The sequence below is a fragment of the Nelumbo lutea genome, chromosome 1 (assembly GCF_056320005.1).
Source record: "Nelumbo lutea isolate HS-2025 chromosome 1, American lotus-T2T, whole genome shotgun sequence".
NCBI lineage: Eukaryota > Viridiplantae > Streptophyta > Magnoliopsida > Proteales > Nelumbonaceae > Nelumbo > Nelumbo lutea.
Window position 1 is genome coordinate 89263620 of NC_142684.1, and position 14192 is coordinate 89277811.

Genomic DNA, 14192 nt, shown 5'->3' on the forward strand with positions numbered 1-14192 from the left:
TGCGCAAATTTGGTTTTTGGGAAATTTGTTCCCAAAACAAATGGGCAAATAATCTGAAATTAATTTTAAATAAATCTGATTATTATTTATAATTGTTCTTTATAATTTTCTTGATTTATGGGTTGTTCGTACAAGAGGAGATCGAATTCTTGGTTTGCGTAGGGAACTTGCGATTTTGCAGTTCTTGAATTATTTTGGGTCTGTAAATAATTTGTTTTTATTTTCTAGACTCAATGTATAGGTATTCGATCTGATGTAATTATTAATAGAAATAGGATTTCTATTTATTTTATTTTGGATCGAAGTTGGCGGCGCAGAGAAGGAGATTTCGCAGATGAGAGAAATGCTATCTGCGATTTGCAGTTTATGAAACTGCATTCTATGATCTAACCTCTGTTTTGCAGGAAAGATTGTGCGAACAGCCCTGTTTGACTGATTCTTGTTTTTCCTTTTATCAGTATTTAATTTCAGATTATTTTCTTGAATTAAGGATTTAATTAAAAATCAAACACTAGACCCATTCAAACCAAGATTGGTTCAAAACTGTTTGGACCAATTCTAGGGTTTAATCAAGGCTGAATGTCAGCCCTAATTTCCCACTAATGGGCCTAAGAATTGATATTTAATTAAATGGATAATTCGACCCAGCCTGTAAAGGCTCAGTTTTAAATAGTTAAAACTGCAAAAGCCCATTTTAAAGGATAAAGCTATATGGGCCGAACTGGGTAACCCTAATTCAGCCCATATACCTAGATAATATTAATGGTTAATATTATGGAATTTTAACGGGCTTCCAACGGGCCTTACATATAATTAATTGATTGGATCAATTTATCCATGCATGTGATGTATGGATGTGTGATGTGCTGCATACATGGGCCATAAGTACTTGGCCCATGCTCATTCGACAGTGGCTCTTGCGCACACCATGGCTGAATGTACATCATTGCCATGGTGTCCCTTTTGGTCAATGGATGACTTCCCTCAGTGGTGGGCCCCACACCTCATCAAGAGGTTACGTGCAGAACCCTAGCCGATTCAAGGCCCACCGAAATCTGGCTTTATGAAAGTCAGTGGGAGCCACTTTGGTTTGACCTAAATCAAACTAGGGCGTAAATTTGTTCCCTCCAGCTAATATGAGTGCATGTGATAGGGAGATTCATATGATGAACTCTCTAAAGGCCTTCCATCATTAGCATGAGGATGGGTCCTTCAGTAATGAGGAAACGCACCAGAAAATGGGCTATCCATTTGCTGTTGGGCTTGTCTGAGTGTTTCATAAGATGATAAGGGCGTCATAGACCGATGTGGGAGGGGCTTCACCAGAAAATGGGAACTCTCTCACAGTACCTTGGCGTTCACGAATATGATGGGTAAGCCCTCACTGGACAGAAAGGTTTACTTGAAAATGGCTCTGAACCTTGTCTGACAGAGGCCAAAGGGAAAACTCATATGATGAGTGGATGTGATCCTTCACAGAAAGGTGGTGGGGTTATGCAGCTGAAACAGTTGGCTCCATGCACCCTATGTGATTTCCCACATTTCCAAAGACAACCCGTAGTCTCCGTCACTGAGAGAGGAGGGAAATATCAGAGACGAATAAATGGAAATGGATCGTAGATTAAAATCCATATCTATGAAATGAACATGAATCAAATTAGGTTGTGGACTGATGTTTGCTCTTTTATCAGAAAATGGCAAATGGATCTTTTGCAAAACTGCTTGATGACAACAAGTTGAAGGGCCCAAACTATGTTGACTGGTACAGGAACCTTATGCTGGTCCTAGCTTCTGAAAAGCTGGACAAAGTGGCAAAGAATCCTGCCCCGGAGCATCCGGGTGATAGGGCTTCTGAGGCCCGAAGGAGAGACTATCAAGAATGGGAGGAGAAAAACTCCCTTACCCAGTGCTACATCATTGCCTCCTTAGACAACCCGATACAGAGGCAGTTCGATCAGATCGAACTTGCCAAAGACATATTGGATAGTCTCAGGACAATGTATGAAGAGCAGAATCGTTCTACTCGACAAAAGGTCTTGAAACAGTTCATGACCACACAAATGTCCAAGGGTCAACTAGTTCACGACCATTGTCTTCGGATGATGGGATACATCAACGAACTGGAGGCTCTTGGATCTGGGCTGGACCTTGCAACCCAGATAGATGCTATCCTTAACCCTATGCCTCATTCCTTTAATCCGTTCATCATGAACTATAACATGAACAAGCTAAATGTCAGCTTACAAGAGCTCAGCAATATGTTGCAAAGAGCTGAAGAACTTATCAGAAAGGATGAGCCTGTAGCCATTCTTGTTGAAGCTGGCAAGATAGGCAAGAGAAAGAGGAAGGCAAAGAAGCCTCAGAAGAAAGCCGCTAAGAGCAAGAAGCAGAAGAAAGACAAAGCATCGGATGCCAATCACTTCTGCAAGAAGACCGGCCACTGGAAAAGGAACTGTCCTGCCTACCTGGAATCCAAGAAAGGTAACTTCGAAACTTGTGTTATAGAAACCAATTTGTTGGTAGCTTCTGCATCCTGGTGTATTGACTCCGGGGCTTCAACCCATGCTTGTAACTCACTGCAGGGGTTCAAGGTAAGCAGAAGGCTGAGTGAAGGAGAAGTCACACTCTTCTTGGGGACTACTACAACTATTGTAGCCGCGGCCATAGGAACCGTGGAATTAATTTTTAGAGAAAGAACAATTGTACTGAAAGACTGTCTTTATGTGCAAAATTTAAGGAGAATTTTGATTTCTGTCACAAAACTATGTGCAGATGGTTATTCTGTCTTCTTTAGTAATACGATTACTATTAAAAGAAACAACATATTCATCGCATACGGGGAACTGGAGAACGGTCTCTATGTTCTACATCCTTCTCTAGAAACTAACATAACCGAAACTACGTCGGCTGAAATCCCTAAGAAGAGAGCTCGTGATATAGTTAATCCCACGTGTCTGTGGCATTATCAACTTGGCCACATCGGTGTTGACCGAATCACAAGGTTGGTAAAGGATGGTCCTTTGGATTTTCTAACTGTAAAAGATCTTCCCACTTGTGAGCCTTGCCTACAAGGCAAGATGACGAAACGGCCATTTAACGGTAAGCCTGAAAGATGTACGGGCACACTTGACCTAATACATACTGATGTATGTGGTCCCCTGAGTGTTAGGACACGAAATCAACACGTGTATTTCATCGCCTTCACAGATGATTTTTCACGATATGGTTACGTGTACCTAATGAGACACAAGTCTGAATCCTTTGAAAGGTTCAAAGAGTTCATACAAGAGGTCGAGAAACAATTAGGGAGAGAAATTAAGGCCCTTCGATCAGATCGAGGTGGCGAGTATCTCTCTGACGAATTCAGGGACTACTTAAAGGACAATGGGATAATATCACAATTAGCTCCTCCTGCTACACTACAACTTAATGGTGTTTCGGAGAGGAGGAATAGGACCTTATTGGATATGGTCTGGTCGCTTCTCATTCACTCAGAGTTACCCACATCCTTTTGGGGTTACGCATTAGAGACTGCGATTTATGTGCTGAATCGGGTTCCAACCAAATTGGTTCCGAATACTCCATATAAACTTTGGACCGGAAAGAAACCAAATGTCAGACACTTGAAGATTTGGGGTTGTCCAGCACACGTTAAAAGAACAAGTGCAGACAAGTAGGAATCTAAGACCAATTGTTGCCTATTTGTAGGCTACCCAAAAGGTTCTGTAGGTTACCTATTCTATGACCCAAGTGAGCAGAAAGTGTTCTGCAGTCGTAATGCGCAATTCTTGGAAACCGACTATATCCTGGGCACCCATCGTCAGGAAGTTGTTCTTGATGAGGATAGCTCAGGAGTAGTGGGAGATGTCCCACAAGTTCCAGGTAGTGACCAACCTAGAAGATCCACTCGGGTATCCAGGCCACCAGTCCGTTATGGTTATGACCAGGATAGTTACCTGGTGGAAACCTTGACTAGTGAGGAGGATCCCATGACTTACACGGAAGCTATGTTGGACATAGATTCCTAGAAGTGGGTGGAGGCCATGAGAGTAGAGATGGACTCAATGGAGACCAATGGAGTCTGGACTCTAGTAGATCCGCCCTCCGAGGTAAAAGCAATCAGTTGCAAATGGATTTACAAGAGGAAGAAGGGCCCCAATGGTAAGGTTGAGACCTTCAAGGCTCGTCTGGTGGCGAAGGGGTACACTCAGAAAGAGGGCATCGATTATGAAGAAACCTTTTCGCCTGTGGCCATGCTTAAATCCATTAGGATCCTGCTAGCTGTAGCAACATACCATGATTATGAGATTTGGCAAATGGATGTCAAAACTGCATTCCTGAATGGAGATCTTACTAAAGATATCTATATGCAGCAGCCGCAAAGCTTCATTGCTGCAGGTCAGGAAAACATGGTATGTAAACTTAATAGATCCATTTATGGACTTAAGCAAGCTTCTAGAAGTTGGAACATCCGTTTTGACTCTGCCGTCAAATCGTTTGACTTCGAGCAGAACCTGGATGAACCCTGTGTCTACAGGAAGTACAGTGGAGATAAGGTTACCATCTTGATTCTGTATGTAGATGACATTCTACTCATTGGGAATGATGTAGGTATGTTAACTACGGTGAAAGTATGGTTAACACAGCAATTCTCCATGAAAGATCTTGGAGAAGCCTCCTATATACTGGGTCTTCGACTCTATAGAGATAGATCGAAGCGGATAATAGGATTATCCCAATCTGCTTATATTGACAAAATAGTCAAGAGATACAGCATGGAAAACTCCAAGAAAAGAAATGTTCCTTTCAGGCACGGAGTCACTCTCTCCAAGATGTCTCCCAAGACTTCTGAGGAGATTGATGGCATGAAAGACGTTCCCTATGCCTCTGCCGTGGGGAGTATCATGTATGCCATGCTGTGCACTCGTCCTGACATACCTCAGGTAGTGAGTGTAGTAAGCAGATTTCAGGCCAACCCAGGGCAGGAGCATTGGACTACTGTGAAAAACATACTTAAATACCTTCGAAGGACAAAAGAGTTTTGTCTAGTATTCGACGGTAGCTCACTACAGATCCAAGGGTATACAGATGCTGATTTCCATTCAGTCCCAGATGATAGAAAGTCTACATCTGGATATGTTTTCACGATAGGATCGTGTGTTGTTTCCTGAATGTCAGCAAACAGGGGTCCTAAGTTGCAAATTAATAGTCCACAACCCAAGCCGAGCGCATTGCCGTAAGTGAGGCTGCCTTATGAATGAAGGTGTTCATTCATGAATTTGGAATTCAGCACATCACCCATTCCATTGTTGTATGACAACACTGGACCTACGGGAGGATGATAGTAAGAGGTAGCATCAGCGGAGAATGTGGTAGACCCATTGACTAAGCCACTGACACAGAAAGTGTTTGAGAAACACGTGGAAAGCATGGGACTCCGGCTAGTACCTGATTGGACCTAAGTGCAAGTGGGAGCTGTTAGATAGTTTTGTATGCCCTTAGCTTCAATCAAAATTGATGTACTTTATGAGTTTATTGTAAATGAATAAAAGTGCATATTTGATTCATGTTTCCTTGGTATGTTTCTGTGTAATACCCTTAAACTGGACACTTATTGAGACTCGTGTTAGTTTAGAAAGTTCACAGCCAGTGGGTCGGTCTGAGGAGACCTATCCTGACAAGGCTGACACTGTGGTGCCATCAAGTCAGTTGAAGTGAATTGTCTCAACTACCGGGGTGAGTCCCCAGGCACATACAGTGTGGGATTAATTGAATCTTTGAACTAGACCAGATTTCCAGTATTGCCCTGGACCTTGGAGATTGATGGGCAAAACTGGAAAGTTACACCCGACCCCTGGACTCGATTATGATACTGCACTAGGTGTCAGATCGGTCTGTCTTTGATGTACCAATCAGTGAGATCCTTAGCGGGGGTCAAAACCTGGGTATGTTGGGACAATCCGAGAATTCATCTGAGTGGGTGATCGCAGTGACAGGATCAGCCCCTTTGTCGGACAAAGGTAATAATCGGGGATGCGCTCTCATTGTTGGAAACCAAGACTGTCGGCAGCCGATTTCAACCGTTGAGATTTGTTTTGCAAAGTATATTTTATATGAGATATAAAAGTATATATATTATGGTTTCTAAAATGTTTGCAAAAGGTTTTAATTCCCGGGATCCATATAAGTGGAGAGTGCAACACTGTTCCTTGCAGCCGAGGGAGAGGTCCTCTCTTGTCGGGCAGTGTATGATCATTAAGGGCTGAGAGGTTAAGTGTAAGACCATTGAGGATAATACCTGATGGGCTAATCTTGCATCTGCCCATAGTCCCTGGGTGTTACAAGGTGGCTTGGCCCAGGGACCACTTAGGGTAAGTGTTGGGCCCATAGATCCCATTTGATGGGTTTCAGGGGGTGCACTGTCTTTAACAGTGTATTCGACCAGGCCTTGTAACAAAGGCTGGGCTGAACCCATGTGGCTGATGTGTAGATCAATGCTTGGGTCCCACACCATACAAGGAAGCCCAATTGGGCAGCAGTTAGGAAGGTTGAGTGAGCACATAAGCTTAATGGGCCTAAAGCCCGTTTCGAACTGGGCTATTTATTCAGTTAATTAAAGGGGCGAATTCTGAGATAGATTAGCAGATAGGATAGGGTCTTAATCCTATCCACTCAGAGAGTCCAGATCTGAATGTGATTCAGATCTAGAAACCTCCTAATGGGATTAGGATAAAGCTAATCTAATCTGCAGATAAGATAAGGGTTTATCCTTATCACTAGAAGAGAAGGCTGATCCAAATATGATTTGGATAAGCACCTCCTAATGGGATTAGGAGCTGATCTTTTAAGTTAACAAAAAGAAGGAGGGGGCGGCAGCCTTGAGAGAGACCAACAAGAAACACATCAGATCCTCTTTAGTGCTGAAATCAAGAAGAGAGAATTTTGTTGCCTGCGAATACTCTCTTGCCACCTCCCTGTTCTTGCCGCCCTATTTGCCAGTTCGATCTCCAGCTGTGGGAGAAGTCAAGATTGGATCTTGACATCAGTTCTTTGAGAAAGGATTGAAAAGGAAGTTGTGCTCACGTTCCATTCTACTGTTTATTGCGAAGGACAGAGTTCTTGGGGAAGAACACTGCTGATTCTGCTCCATCCTGCATTGTGCCATCTTCAATGGGAGCAGTCTTTGGATCCTTCCTTGGGCGTGAACACCTTCGTTGGGAGATATTACTTCTCCATATCAGGTATTATTCTCTCTCTTTCCTTTTGGTTTAGATCTGGTTCAGTTTAAGGTTCAAGATTGATCATTGAAAATATGATTTTCTAAATAGGGAATGTGATTCCCAGTTGAAGGGAGAGAAAAATTTTTGAAATTCGCCCCTTATTCCGCAATCTTTGGGCATCCATGGGATGGATCTCTCATCCCTTTCAAAGATCACCCCAGGGTCCTGGGTAGCCACCCTCCAGTGGGTTGGAAAAGACCACCCTTCTAGGTTACGGACGATGAGGTACCGTCTTTTCGAGGCCTGAACCTTGTTCGGGCGGCCAGATAGGATTTTGAATCCAGGCCTGGGAGAGATGTAATAGCTTTGTCATATGTCCCCGCGCAGACAAGCTGAGTTTCGCTTGATCGTGCAGATCAAACTAAAGACATCAAGGGATAAGGGTCAGTTATAGGCATGGAACAAGGAAACGGTACCAACTATGTTCCAAATAGAGTTCGGATGAAGCTGGTCAATGGTTATGTTGCAAAACCTAACAACTTCTATCAGAAAGGGGTGAAGAGGGAAGCTCAGCCCTGTCGCGAGCTGCTCCTCAAAAACAACGAGCTCGTTGTGGTCGTGATCCCAAGGGTACTGACCTAGCAGAAAACTGAAAACTAAGTTATCAAGAAAGTAGTACCAAGACGCCAGGTACAACAACCTGTCCGTAGACAGTTTGGAAGGCCCGAAGTCATGAAACTTCCGACCTTGAGAGGAAGTCGGGGCCTTTGACCTAGAGGACAGACCCTCTTCCTGGGCTTCGGTCTCCCCGAGCCGACGTAACCCAACTTCGGAGTTAGAGGTTCCCTCTACAGACCGGTGAGGGGAGGCACCCTGCCATGGGCTGATTTCCCTGGCAAGAACAATGGTGCCCTCCTCGCTAACACTATCTACAAGTCTGTCTATGCTAGAACTCGACATAACTGGAAAACAGGGAGAAAGCTAAAGAAAGGAGACTCACCGAAAACAAGGAACGAAGTGGGAAGCAGAAAGAAAACCGAGCTGGAAGACCTTGACGCGACTCAGGAGAGCTCAATCACAGAATTTGTGGTGATGAATGAGTCACGGACCCTCCTATTTATAACCGCTATGTCCGAAAACTAATGGTCGAGATTGAAACAATCCTACGGCTCCTAGGAAAACAGGTTGCGTGACCCCCGAAGGTAAATTCGGTTTAGCGCGTTTTTGACGTCCGCATAGCTTATAATTTGTGTGACGTCCACACGTAAACCAAACGCGGCCTACATTTTCCTGGTTGAGCCGGGTAGTCGAACAAGTCCGACCCGTGAGTCATCTGACTAGCTGCCCAGTCCTCGGACCAAATCCACTTGGCTCGTCATGAACTCCCTGCACCAAGTTAGGACCCCTGACCCGAGTGGGGGGCAATTGATGTATGGTGATTTGGCTCGACCTAATAATAGAGGGACACATGGACATGATCTAGCTGACAGAACGATAGCTCATCCCGACGTACCCAAGTCTGAGATGGACCAAGCTCGGATAACCGAACCACCTCGGGGCAGGCCCACCTCAGAAGTGAATCCACCTCAGGACAAGTTCACTTCGGGGCACGATTGCGTCAAGATAACTTTGGTTACCAGGCACCTCGGCGTTTGGACCCAAGGGGCAAGCAGTAGTTCGGGTAATATTGACTGACCTCCACGTGTTAACCTCGAAGATCTCGTAACCGGATTCCACATTTTATGAGATCACGCCTCGTAACAGCTGGCCTTATCTACTCCGATCGATTCGGACGACAACGATATGCCTTATCGGCTGGTGACATTTATCTCCTATTAATTCGGTAACGGACCTCATCATGGCAAGGATCCCAGAACCACTCTGAAAAACCCGCGAGAACTCTAGTATATAAAGACCCTAACCCTTTGGGGCAAAGGTACGCGCAATTACTGTTTACTAGCTCTCCTGCTTTCTAATTACTTTCGGCTCACACATTACTGACTTAAGCATCGGAGCGACCTTGTCGGGTAAGCACCCTTGGGTTCTCTGGTTCTCTCTATGCAGATCCTCCACGTCCGATGTCTATTGGAAGTCAAGCCACCTCCAGCTAGGAGCAGCCAGATTGCGCAGTATCGCTAATGGTGGCGAAAATTTTCAGACCTATAAGCCTATGCATGCAATATGATATATAATAAGCCTATCTCAAAATGTTTATTTTTATATTATTAAAATTAATGATGAGAAAAATGTATCTTAAATTTAAGATTTAATGGGAGAATAAACTTAAGATATGGGATTTAATGAGAGAGAATAAGAAAATAGTTTTATTTCCAATTGGTTTTAAATTTTGCATTCCATTTCCATCATTAATAAAAGCATTTCTTATTTATAATACTTATTATTGTTTAATGTCTCAAATATATGATGTTAAAAGTGTTCCCGTTTTTTTAATTTCTATATTTTTTTCATTTTTATCTATTTTTTTCATTTTATTATTTAATTGTGGCAACATGGATTGAACAATTTGACCCAAAATGGTTTAATTTTTTACCACCACCTAGATGAAAACACTATTTTTTTCTAGGTAGATTTTAAAAGTATAAGTTTTTATGTTATAGTAATTATTAATTTATTATGTATGGGTTTAATTAATAGAATGTAATGATGGAAAGGAACAAAAAAATGACTTAAATATATGATTCGATAAAGGTGAATGCAAGTTAGTACCTTAAATGTTGGATTTAATGAAATGGAATTGAATGTATTGAATATCTTAAAATTACCCATTTTCAACTCATTTAATATTAACAACTCATTATCCCATTTGCCTTCATTTTTAATCAATAAATTTAAATATGAAAGGGTAATTTTTGTCTACAAAGACTTTCAAAAATATTCTTAAGGCTATTCGTGATTTTAAAGTAGTATATATTATTAAAAGTGTGAATGACAATGTGAAACTTTTATTTGACTAAAAATACCCCTATTTTTTAATTTTCTCTCTCAAATTGTATGGGCACAAAATATAATTTGAATTTTTACATTTTTCCTCATTTAATTCCCTCTCATTAAATCTTGTTAACTCCCATTTTCATTAAAACTTGTATTAATTGATCATATTAAAAAGATAAATGTGACAATGAGTAATTGTTTATTGATAATAGAAATAAAATACAAATTTAAAATTAACAAAAATAGAGTTATTTTAATGTTTGGTGATGAGTCAACAATTCAACCTTTTGAGTTCAAAATTAAATATTAACAAAAATTCAAAAGGATAAAAAGACACAGATGAAAAATGCAAAAGAAAAATAAAATAAAATAGAAAACATTTGAGAACATTTTTATATATTGTATATTCATCATATTAAACAAAATTAAGTGTGAAAAATAAGAATAATTTTAATAAACATAAATATAAAAAAATATAATAAATTTTAGAAACATATTATTTACTAACATTATAAAAAATTTTAGAAAATTTGAACAAAAGTAAATGTACAAGGCATATGCATACTTAATTTCAGGTGAGTGTGGTAATGTGATTTTCATATTATTAATTGAAGTTGCTTAATAAGAAGGAAATATGCTAATCCCAATCACGATCTTTTTAATTCATTTATACAAGGGTTACAACCTCGCAAATTCGCAATGCAGCAAGCCAGCAACCGATCAACATCGGTTCTTATTGGAACTGTATTTGCGGTTTTGATGACTGTCCCACATCGAAGAATATTTAGTTAAAAAATATTTCTTTTCTTAGTGCCGAATCAATAGTTAACGGGCAATGTTGAAAATTGCGTCCCGGTGGAAATTGGTATCCACCTCTCTGATACAACTTAAAAGAAGACAGAAGACGCATTTGAGCTCAACAATTAAAGGTCTTTCTTTTATCGCAATTCTGACCCCTCTAGGAAAATAAAATATTTTAGAGCTCAAGAGCACATCTTATCATCCATATCAGATGGTGGTAGAAACCCGTGTCCACCGATATGCTTGTTCTTATCATTGCCCGCTCCCATTCTCTGAGTTCCTGGAAAACAAACCCTTTACAGCATTATACTTCTTCCGATGTGGGATTCAGCCAAGTTAACAGCTGTAGTGGATATTAAAAAACTGCAAAAAATGAGATCAAGTGCACTTATTATAATCCGATAATCAGGATTAGATGGCAAACCCTCCTTAAAGCTTTCTCTAGCGAGGAGAGCAACCCCCTTAAAGCTTCTTTAAGCACCCTTCCTCAATTTTTCTTAGGAGGATGTTCAAACTCCCCAAAATAACGATTAAAGCTTCTTTAATCGGTTGAGTTCAATTATTCGAATATGACCTGATTTGATTCAATAAATATTCAAATTTGATCAATTATTTAATTCTTATATGTAATATATGAAATATTTTATATAATTTATATATAATAATTAATTTATATAAATAATTTATATACTTTATATCATGTTTTTTAAAAACGAAGCAGAAATAGAACCAGTTAGGGGCCAATTTCCGGTTAAGCGGTTCAATTGTCCGGGTCGAACGGTTCGACCCATGATGTCATAAATAAATAAAAAATAGAAATATATTTATAAATAATAAAAAATAACATAAAATTAAATAAAAACATAGAAAAATACAAAAAAATACAGAAAATAAAACTATCTAAATAAAAATAATACAGTATAAAACACATAGAAAATATAAAAATAAAATACAGAAAAATTCTAAAAAATACAGAAAAAACACAAAAAAAAAAATAAAACTATCTAAATAAAAAAAACAAAGTACATAACAAATAGAATATACAAAAAAAGTACAGAAAAACAGAAAAATAAAACAGAACATATAGAGATTTCAAGAAGAAAACCCTCAAAAAAATTCAACTCAAATTACAAGAATATGAAGCTCTGGATTCAAGAATCAAGAATCAAGAACCATACGAGATCCTATTATTAGTTGGAATCTAATATATATGCATTTTGTTACAGTGTTACTTAGAAATCAAATAAAAAAACCAAAGGAACTTCCCAAGGTATCACATTTTGAGCATGTTGTAGAAATCAAACCGCACGTAACAGATGAACTCTTAGAATCATCAATGACTCAGATTTTCAGTTCAGTCCAGCCTTTAAGCAATAGGACTGTTCAAAAGTTTAAATAAACAGAAGTTTGATGTCATTTCGTAGTTTATTATCCTATTTAACTGAAGGCAAAACTTCCATATGGTAAACTAATTAGAAGAAAAGAAAACATTTATAAATAGACCCGTTTTATGATTTACCTTCAGGATTAACGAGAGGCAAGCAAGTTCATATCCTTCATGGTTTCATTGCCGAGTGCCAGTAATGGTGGTGTGACAGTGGGTTCGCCGCCAGTGGGCTCGGGATTGGTCATAGGCAAGTTGCCACTGCAAGAGCTGTTCCAACTTGCAGAATCGCCAATGGTGGTATTACTGCCACTGCAAACTACTCCACCCGCCACTGCAAATTCGTCAGACAACTGCTGCAAATTCATCGTTGCCGATTGCTGTTAATCGTCATAGGTCGGTGTGTGTCGCCATTGGACACAGGAGGTGTTGGCCGCCGCAGGTGGTCGGTTGGGTGTGAAGGTTGAGAGGAAAGAAGGGTTAGAACGAAAATGAGGTTCTAACCCTAAAGAGCCTAAACATTTGATTTTGGGTTGGGGATATTGAAGTCATTTTATTTTTTTATTTTTTATTTAAAATAATGAAAACAAAAAAGGATAACATGCGAACCGCTGCCTGGGTCGAATGGTTTAGCGATTCGACCACCCGAGTCAGTAGTTTTCTGACATTTTCAACGTTTTTTAGGAATTTCTGGTTTTTAGTATAACCGGACCCGAGGGATTGACCAGCTATCATTTTTCAGTCTGCTCTAGTTTTGAAAACCATGCTTTGTATTAATAAAATATTTATTTTATATACTTATCTAAAATAATTAATTAATTGAATTCAAATTGAATATTGGAATATTCAAATATTTAATTGGATTTGAATTCAGATATTAATTTTCAATATCCCTCGGATTTTAAATTCAGATATTAATTTATCCGATTTGAATTCAATCCATTTACAATCCTAATTACAACCGATTATTTATCTGACTTATTGGGCCTCATCCAATAACAGGGATGATCCTGGGCCTGGTTACAACTAGGCATTTGGGTTTGTCGGTATAAATTAATAAAATTATATTTTCGAATAAAATTTAAACTTAAATTTAAGTTCAAAATCAAAATTACAGAAAACATATATGATTTTGTTTTTGGCAAAAGAAGAAAACTACTAGAGAAATATAACCGATTCATATGATCATGCACCTCTTAGATGAAGTCTATGGAGGGGTTAGAAAACAAAACAAAAGATGTAGAAGTTCTCGCCTTTTGAGCCATTACATGAGCTATTATAGCATCTGGTCTATCTACATTAATAAGAGAAATACTATAAAAAAGGAGAGAAGGTGCCTTACATGTTTGAGAAGAGGTTGTTCACTACAATTCAATTGATGTTTTTAGAAGTTCCCTTTACCTTTGCAAGAATTTCTTTACCATCTACCCAGGGATATCAACTTCCCCAAGCCTCTAATGACTGCCCAGCGTTCATCTAAGGCTATTGAATTGGCCAAACAAAGCATCCTTCTCCAATGAGAGTATTGATTAGGTGAGATGCAATAATCAATAATCTAGTAGACGCAGATTGTGTTGGTGTGCCAAGAACCATCCCCAATATCAAATGAAATAGGATTATTGTAGAACCATTGAGGTTTAGGCTCAGGTGGAAGGGTTTAGTTCTGTAATTCTAGAGCTTTAGTGGGCTCCAGAGGATAGTAGAGATCAGTCCTATTGTGGACCTCTCCTAGATCAGGAGATTTTCTACACATATCCTTTACAATTGTTATTGTGTTGGATCCGCTACAGAAGAAGATCTGAAAGAGATCTGGATTAAACCCACTTGAGAGTGAA